Here is an 8,741-nt window from a genome sequence, read left to right on the forward strand (position 1 = left end):
TGGAGGCTCAGGTAATTTACTCACCTCAGCCTCCCAAAGCATGGGATTACAGGGTGAGCCACCGATCCCGGCTAGCAATTCTCTTAACAGTGATATCAGTCTGTCCCAGGTGGTTAACATGTTATCTATGAAGAGGGACCCCCCCCAAAAAAACCCTAAAATTTATTTATAAAAAATTGTGTTTATATGTACTTTGGTTACCTTCAAAATACTCTCTGATGTAATACGCCTATTGAGATGCTTTTTCCACTGCTCAAAACAGTTTTTTGAATGTATCAATTCTGATGCCTTTTAGTTTTTGTTTTTTGTTTCACCTCTTCTACATCAGCAGAACATTTCCCTTTGAGGACTTTTTTCAAACGGAGGAAAAAAAAAAAAAGGTGAATCGGGAGGGTGGGGCATGGGGGGTATGCTGTTTTGGGTCAAAAACTGAACACTCAGCACGGTGTGGGCAGGTATGCTTGTAAATCACCCATCCCGAAATGGGCAAACACGTTGAAAGAATATCCCCCCCCGCAAAATTCACTGAAGCCAGTGGTTTTTCTTTGTGAGAAACTTGCCCATGGCAGGTCCTTCTGCCACGAATCTTCCTTTCTTCTTCTCTTCCTGTTAATAAACTTTGTTAAAAAAATAAAATAAGGGAGGCTGAGGTGGATGGATTGCCTGAGCCCACGGGTTTGAGACCTGCCCGGGCAACTTGGCGAGACCTCATCTCTACAATAAATAAAAAATTAGCCGGGCGTGGTAGCACGCACCTATAGTCTCAGCTACTTGGAAGGCTGAGGCAGAAGGATCGCTGGAGCCCAGCAGGTCGAGGCTGCGGTGGCTGGGAGTGGCCACTGTACTCCAGTCTGGTTGACTGAGTGAGACTCCAACTCAAAAAAAATAAAATAATTCAGACTGGACGTGGTGGCTCAAACCTGTAATCACAGCACTTTGGGAGGCTGAGGCAAGAAGATTGCCGAAGACCAGGAGTTTGAGACCAGCCTGGGCAACTTGGCGAGACCTTGTGTCTACAATAAAAATTAGCCAAGCATAGTGGCGCACACCTGTAGTTCCAACTACTTGGAAGGCTGAAGCGGAAGGATCACCTGAGCCCAGCAGGTCGAGGCTGCAGTGGCTGCGAATGTGCCACAGCACTCCAGGAGCTTGAGTGACAGAGTGAGACTCCAACTCTTGGGGAAAGCCTTTACTACCAGGGCCCTGCCCTCTAAAAAATAATTCTGGTTTTCCTTGAGTCCCCCTTCATGTTTCTGTGCTGGCTGTTTTCCATGCTTGGCTGCACATGTCCTAATGACACCAAAATCCCCAGACAGTGGGACTTGATCAATGTTCTAACGTTGCCCAGGTCATTCCAGTTGTAACCAAGGTCAAGAACCAGTACCGGCTGGGTGCGGTGGCTCAATCCTGTAATCCAAGCACCTCAGGATTGCCCAAGCCCACAGATTCGAGATCAGCCCGGGCAACTTGACGAGACCTCATCTCTACAATAAATTAAAAAGTTAGCTGGGTGTTGTGGCATGCACCTGTAGTTCTAGCTCCTTGGAAGGGTGAGGCGGGAAGCATCACTGGAGCCCAGCAGGTCGAGGCTGCGGTGGCCCTGAGCGTGCCACTCCACTCCAGTCTGGGCGACACAGTGAGACTCCAACTGAGAAAAGAAATAAAAGCAGCAGCAGCACCAGATACAGAAAAAAATTGTGAAGCAAATTTCACTTACAGGAAGATCTGTCACTGTTCCAAGAGCACTTGCATGAGACATAATTGGCCTGTACTCCTATTCCCTACACATCTGAGTGGGCAGAAACCCCCTTGCGTGGAAATTGTAACAAAATTTCTTATTTCAACAAGTTTTAAGTGTGCAATTCAGTGGCATTAACTACATTTACAATTTTGTGCAGCTATCATGCTTGTAGTTCCAAAACTTCATCATCCCAAGCAGAAACTGTAACAATTTATCCCTCCTTGTCCCTGCAGCTTTTGGTATTCTCTTATATTACACATTTTCTGCCTCAGTGAATTTGCTAGATAGATCATTTAAGTGGAAATTTACAATATTTGTCTGTCTTGCTTACTTCATTTAGTGTTTTAAAGGTTAATCCATGTTGTACATGTTGTAGAATGTATCAAAACTTTTTTATATTTTTAAATATTCCAGTGTGTGTACATATATATTCAACACACACATACACATATTAACCATTCATTCATTGACAGACATACGCAGGTTATTTCCATTAGGGACTACTGAGATTGCTGCAATAAACACAAGTATAAGTTCATGTTTTGTTTTGTTTTTTTGTAGTCATCCCTCAGTATACATAGGGGATTGGTTCCAGACCTCTCATAGATACCAAAATCCAAGAATGCTTAAGTCCGATATAGGCCAGGCATGGTGGCTCACACCTGTAATCCTAGCACCTTGGGAGGCTGAGGCAATAGGAAGTGCTTGAGCCCAAGCGTTCAAGACCAACCTGGGCAACATAGTGAGACTTTGTCTTAATACTTATTTTATTTTTTGAGTTGGAGTCTCACTCTGTCACCCAGACTGGAGTGCAGTGGCTGCTCCCGGCCACCGCAGCCTCGACCTGCTGGGCTCCAGCAATCCTTCCGAGTAACTGGAATTACAGGTGCGTGCTACCACGCCGGCTGACTTTTTTATTTATTGTAGAGATGAGGTCTCGCCAAGTTGCCCTGGCGGGTCTCGAACCCGCGGGCTCAGGCAATCCACTCACCTCAGCCTCCCCAAGCGAGGGGATTACAGGCTGAGTCACCGAGCCCAGCTGACTTTGTCTTTATATAAAAAAAAAAAAAAAAAGTCTGATATAAAATGCCATAAGAAGTTTGATTGTGGTGGTTCACGTCTATAATCCCAGCATGCTGAGAGGACTGCTTGAACCCAGGAATTCAAGACCAGCTTGAGCAATGTAGCAAGACCTCGTCTCTACAGAAAACTAAAAAATGAGCTAGGCCTGGTAGTACATGCCTGTAGTCTCAGATCCTCAGGCGGTTGTGGTGGAAGGATTGCCTGAGCCCAGGAAGCTGACTGCCATGAGCTATGATCATTGCCACTGCACTTCAGCCTGGGTGACAGATCTCAGGTCAAAAATAAAAATAAAGTGGCACAGAAATGTCTGTACATGTTCAATATAGTTTTTCTTCAAATTATTCTTGATCTGAGGTTGACTGAATCCACAGATGTGGAACCCACAGATGAGGGGCAACTATACACTGTTAACTGCTGGTGGGTTAATTCCATGTCTAGCTTTTACAGTAACTAACAAATCTTTCAACATTTGATATTCCTACCAGCAAAGTACAATTTCTCCACATTTTTTTTTATTGGAGCTATCCTAGGAGTGAAGTGTCTCACTCCTAATGAAGTGACTCACTCCTGATGACTAGTAATTGTTGTAAACTTTGTATATTATTTGTAAAAAAATTTTTAAGCCAGGCGTGGTAGCACATGCCTGTAATTTCAGATACTTGGAAGGCTGAGGCGGAAGGATCGCCAGAGCCCAGCAGGTCGAGGCTGCGGTGGCTGGGAACGGCTACTGCACTCCAGTCTGGGCGACAGAGTGAGACTCCAACTCAAAAAAAAAAAAAAAAAAAAAAAAATGTTTTTTAAATCTTTTAAACAATGTTTTTTTTTTTTTTTGAGCTGGAGTCTCACTCCGTTGTCCAGGCTGGAGGCATGCTCACAGCCACTGCAGCCTTGACCTGCTGAACTCAGGCAATCCTCCTGTTTCAGCCTTCCATGTAGCTGGAACTACAGACGTATGCCACCAGGCCAGGGTAATTTTTTATTTATTGTAGAGATGAGGTCTTACCAAGTTGCTCAGTCTGGTCTCAAACCCCTGGGACTCAGGCAATCCTCTCACTTCTGCCTCCCCAAGTGCTGGGATAGGCATGAGCCATCGCACCTGGCTACGAAGTTCATATATTAAAGCATAGGTTCATAGTAGAAACTTTTAGAATCTATAAATAAATCCAGTGCAAACTAAAATCTCATCACACATATTTTGAACAGATTAAACTTTCCTCTTTTTTTGAGGTGGATCCTCACTCTGTTGCCCACACTGGAGTGCAGTGGCCGCTCCTGGCCACCACAGCCTCGACCTGCTGGGCTCCGGTGATCCTTCCGCCTCAGCCTTCCAGGTAGCCGGAACACGTTTCACATCTACCAAAATTAGGGTAGCATTCTAGCAGACTAAAATGGTCAATGGTAATAGGTAAGAAGTTGTCAATTACAGATGTCACTATAAGACAAACATTGGTCTGGGAGCCTTTCTCACAAGTTTTACTTTCTCCTCTGAGGAGAACTTAAGATCTAGGTCGTTTCCAAGCCTGCAAACATTTAAGTTTCTGATCATAGCAAATGCAGAACCACAGACAATTTGGCAGAAGTTCTCTCCTCCTCTTTCACTCCAATGTTTGCAAAGTTTTATTTTCTTATCTTATTACCCAGTTCTCTATTTACTCCCCACCCTGTTTAATATTAAATATTTAACTACAGTTTAATAGTATTTTAACTAGTTAAAATGAAGTTACATATCTTAAGCCAAAGCTTTGATGATTTGGGAAAAAAAAGTTGTAGTGACACACATTGGAAATGCTTTGTAATCAGTATATTAAGGAGACAGTCATACATTTCAAGAATTGCTTAAATTCTGATATCCAGATTTAAGCATAAACATATGATGAGACTTTTAAACATACAATTAAAGCTATTCATAGTTTGCTATCCTACCAACATTAAATTACAGTTACGCTGGAGCATAAGTCAAATGGTTAAAAGTAAGCCTGTAACATACCTAAGGAACACCTTCCTATATTATGCATGCAAATTACTTCATGTGAAGGTCTCTTCACTTTAAATTTCTAAGATACCCAAGCTCTGGAAGTCACTACTCAGAGGCTTATTATGGTCCAAAGAGAAGGGAAAAAATAACCAGGATTGGATGGTGCAGCAGAAGGGAACATAATTCTAGAAGTGCAAGCCCTCAAGAAGCAGCATATTATGATAAGCCCCTTCTTTAGAAAGGCATCATTTCTATCACTGATACCACAGGCTAAATTATATATTATGCCAATTTCAAGTTAACAGTTGAGGCAATGGAATAATGCAGAGGCATCACAATGAATCCTACTTAATACAAGTAACTACACAGACCAATACTTCTCTACAAATTACGTTTTTTTGGATTGCCAGTTAAATACAGTTTTAATTTTATAGCTTAACAACGAAGGGTCACACACTGAAGCCAATACATATACCTAGCATTTCAGTCTAAGCTTGTCCGTGTACACAGTTGAAATCAATTACAAGGGTTGGCCTAAAAAATGCTAGGGAATTTCTTTTGAAGTAGTTTTTACAGGTATTAAACTTTATCTTGCACACTGAAGTCATCATACATACAGGGCAAAGTCAGAGCTTTTATATTTGCGTTTATTCTTCATTTAACTTTTAAAACACTACTATAGTAGAATATTAAAACAAAAACAATAGCAAGTAGTGAGCATATTATGATTACAGTCCTTCACTCATTCACTACTGCACATAGACTGCCAGCAGTGAGTGTAATTCACTGGCCCATTAAGAGGTTTGACACTGAACACCCCCTCTGGGATGATGTTCATCTTCCTCATATGCTTCTCCATTATAATTGCGCCTGACTGGATCAAAGTCCACAAGTTCTACTTGATGCATTCCATCAGTCTTTTCCACTTCCTTTCTCTCGGGTAGGAGTTTTTCCAGCAAAGAGAGTTTATCAGGAGAGAGAAAGCCATTCTCAGGAAAGTTCACCTAAGAAAGAAATTTCTACTTTAAGTCCAGTCTGATTTTATCATTAGCTCCTTAGACAAAAGTATCAGACTCATCTTCCCCAGAAAAACACACAATCTTAAAAATTTTTTAAATACACAACCTTCAGGTGCATCTGCCACACCAGGTTAGAACACGTGTGCTATGAGGCATGGCGCCTAGTGGTCTGAACTAGAGTTTAAGAATTGCAACAAAAACTAGGTCTTTTTAAAAAAGCCCTATTAGGCTGAGGGCAGTAGCTCACACCTGTAACCCCAGCATTTTGGGAGGCTGAGGCGGGAGGACTGCTTAAACGCAGGAGTTCAAGACCAGCCTGGGCAACATAGCAAGACCTCATCTTTACCAAAAAGAAATTATCTAGGCGTGGTTGTGCATGCCTGTAGTCCCAGCTACTCAGGAAGCTGAGGCAGAAGGATCACCTGAGCCCAGGAGGTTGAGGTTGCAGTGAGCTGCCACAGTGCCGTTGCACTACAGCTTGGGCAACAGACTGAGATTCTCACTCAGGGATAAAAAATAAATTTAAATTTAAAGTCTCAGTATATCATACTTGAACACCCATTGTTCTATCCAAACTACCTTTGTAATACCAAAACCCATCCTGAAATAGCCTAACTGTTCCTTAGGAGTTAACTAAGCTACTCTCCAACTCCAAAAGGTAGTAGCCCCACTCCTTATCCAAAAATTTTTACACGTATGTTCCTTTGTGAGTAAGAGGCCAATTTAAGACAGAAGAAAATGGCTGGGTTGTATTAACACACTAAGCATCATACTATTTTGCCAAGAAATCTGCAATTGTTATAATAAAGTATTTCTAGTGAACTTTACGACAAACTTTCATTAACTCAATGAAAGTGAATAACTCAACCCCAACTTGATAATAAGGAAAGCTGAACATGACTGTAGCAGTATTAGATCAATGTATTTCTTTCCAGATAAGGAATAAATATAACTTTGAGGTTGCCTGACATTCAAAAAATTTAATCTTTAATCAGATTTTATAAGTTAATCATTCTCAAATATTCTTGAGTCCTTTTTTTTTTTTTTACAGCTTACCTTAAATTCGATGATTAGGCGACCCTTTTCATATGGTCTACGATAAATTGGCATGCCCTCATTTAGCACACACTTGATATCTCCATGCTTGACAATCTGACCTAAAAATATTAAAGCCAAGTTCTCCCTTAAGTATGGTCATTTTTTAAGATGCAAAGAACACAAAAGGAATGCCCTTGCTCATTGGTATGAGTAAACTTTATGTGGTGACACAATCTTATTATCTTTCATTTATGGGTTTTCTAGGGGCTCCGCCAAAAGAGCTAAATCTTATAACTTCATCTCAGCCCAGAGGATACATATCAAAGAAAAATGCAAGTTTTCTCTCAACACCTGTACTACTTATTTGAAAGGATATAAGGAAAACATAATAGAAGGAGAAGCTTTGTGCTCGATGCAGTGACTCATGCCTATAATCCCAGCACTTTGGGAGGCTGAGGCCTCTGCCTGAGCCTACGGGTTTGAGACCAGCCTGGGCAAGTTGGTGAGACCTCGTCTCTACAACTAAAAAATAGTTAGCTGGACGTGGAAGCACACGCCTGGAGTTCAGCTACTTGGAAGGCTCGCCTGAGCCCAGCAGGTTGAGGCTGTGGTGGCCATGAGCACTGCCACTGCACTGCACTCTAGCCTAAGTGACAGAGTGAGACTCTTCAGTTACCTTACCTGGATGAGAGGTGATGACTATGGTTCGGTTGTCAAGGGTAGAGATTGGCTTTTGGAAGCCACACAATGCTTCAACTAGTTGTATGTCCATACACATGAAAAGGTCTTCTCCTCGTCTGTATAAATACAAACATGAAATGTATTTACATATCTCAAACCATCAATGACTAGACATAACAAAGTTGGCAATTGTGTTTCCTTCTTTAACAACAGCAAGGGTTTCTTTCACAAAGACATCCTCCCCCCATATTCTAAAATTAAAACAGAAGGTTAGGTATGGTGGCTTGTGCCCTAAATCCTAGTGGTTTTAGGAGGCTGAGGTGGAAGGACTGCCTGAGCCCAGAAGTTTGAGACCAGCCTAGGCAACACAGTAAGAACTTGCCTCTACAAAAAATAAATGAATAAAAGTCAGGAATGGTGGCATGAGTCTGTAACCCTAGATACTAGGAAGGTTGAAGTGGGAGAAGTGCTTATGCAGTGAGCCATGATAACACTACTACACCCCAGCCTAGGTGACAGATTGAGACTTTGTCTCAAAAATCAATCAAAATGCAAGCATTTGGAATAGCAAGCATTTGGGAATAGCAAGCATTTGGAACCTGCCATCCGTGCTTCCTGGATAAGGATTCAAAATCCTTCCACACACTGTAGGTAGCCTCTACCACTTACAATCCCTGAATTGTTTCATTATTTAATTTTCTCAGAAGGAGAAGAAAAAAAATTCTCACAAAAGCAAGGCTTTAAGAAAGCAAACATACAGTAGGGACAGAGGAAACTGGTATAAGCCAAACAGATCTGGGCTGAGTTCTAGATAAATTAGACTCTATGAAATTAAATAATGGGGACGTGACCAATTCACAGTAAGAATTTCCTTATTGATAACTGCCCACTTCCTCCTCCTCAAGCTTACATGTTTCTGTTTTCCAAGTAACATTAATAAAACATCTTTAATCAGGAAACTCCCCTTAAACAACAGCCATCAAAATCCTGAGCTTGACAGCATTTCACAGAGACACTTGTGAAATATTAATTATAAGTAGCTTCTTTAAGATGGTATCTGCAACCCTACCTCCAGTTTGTTAAGTTCTATGATATACTAAAAAAATAAGCCGGATGTGGAGCATGTGCCTCTAGTTCTGGCTACTTGGAAGGCTGAGGTGGAACGATCTCCTGAGCCAAGGAGGTCAACGGTGAGGTGAGGGAG

General features: G+C 41.7%; 1 pseudogene across 1 annotated transcript in view; it reads right to left on the reverse strand.

Moving 5' to 3' along the window:
• Positions 1–4,608: 4,608 nt before the first annotated feature.
• The window catches only part of LOC103268140, a 5,011-nt pseudogene continuing 878 nt past the window's right edge, over positions 4,609–8,741 (reverse strand). The window contains exons 2-4 of the transcript XR_504792.2: positions 7,538–7,653; positions 6,875–6,975; positions 4,609–5,803 (exon numbers count right to left, since the gene is read on the reverse strand). The product of XR_504792.2 is annotated as a dnaJ homolog subfamily A member 1-like (transcript). The remainder of the gene's footprint in view (positions 5,804–6,874; positions 6,976–7,537; positions 7,654–8,741) is intronic.

The sequence above is a fragment of the Carlito syrichta genome, unplaced genomic scaffold, assembly GCF_000164805.1.
Source record: "Carlito syrichta isolate Samal-C Ts95f unplaced genomic scaffold, Tarsius_syrichta-2.0.1 Scaffold308775, whole genome shotgun sequence".
NCBI classification, from domain to species: domain Eukaryota; kingdom Metazoa; phylum Chordata; class Mammalia; order Primates; family Tarsiidae; genus Carlito; species Carlito syrichta.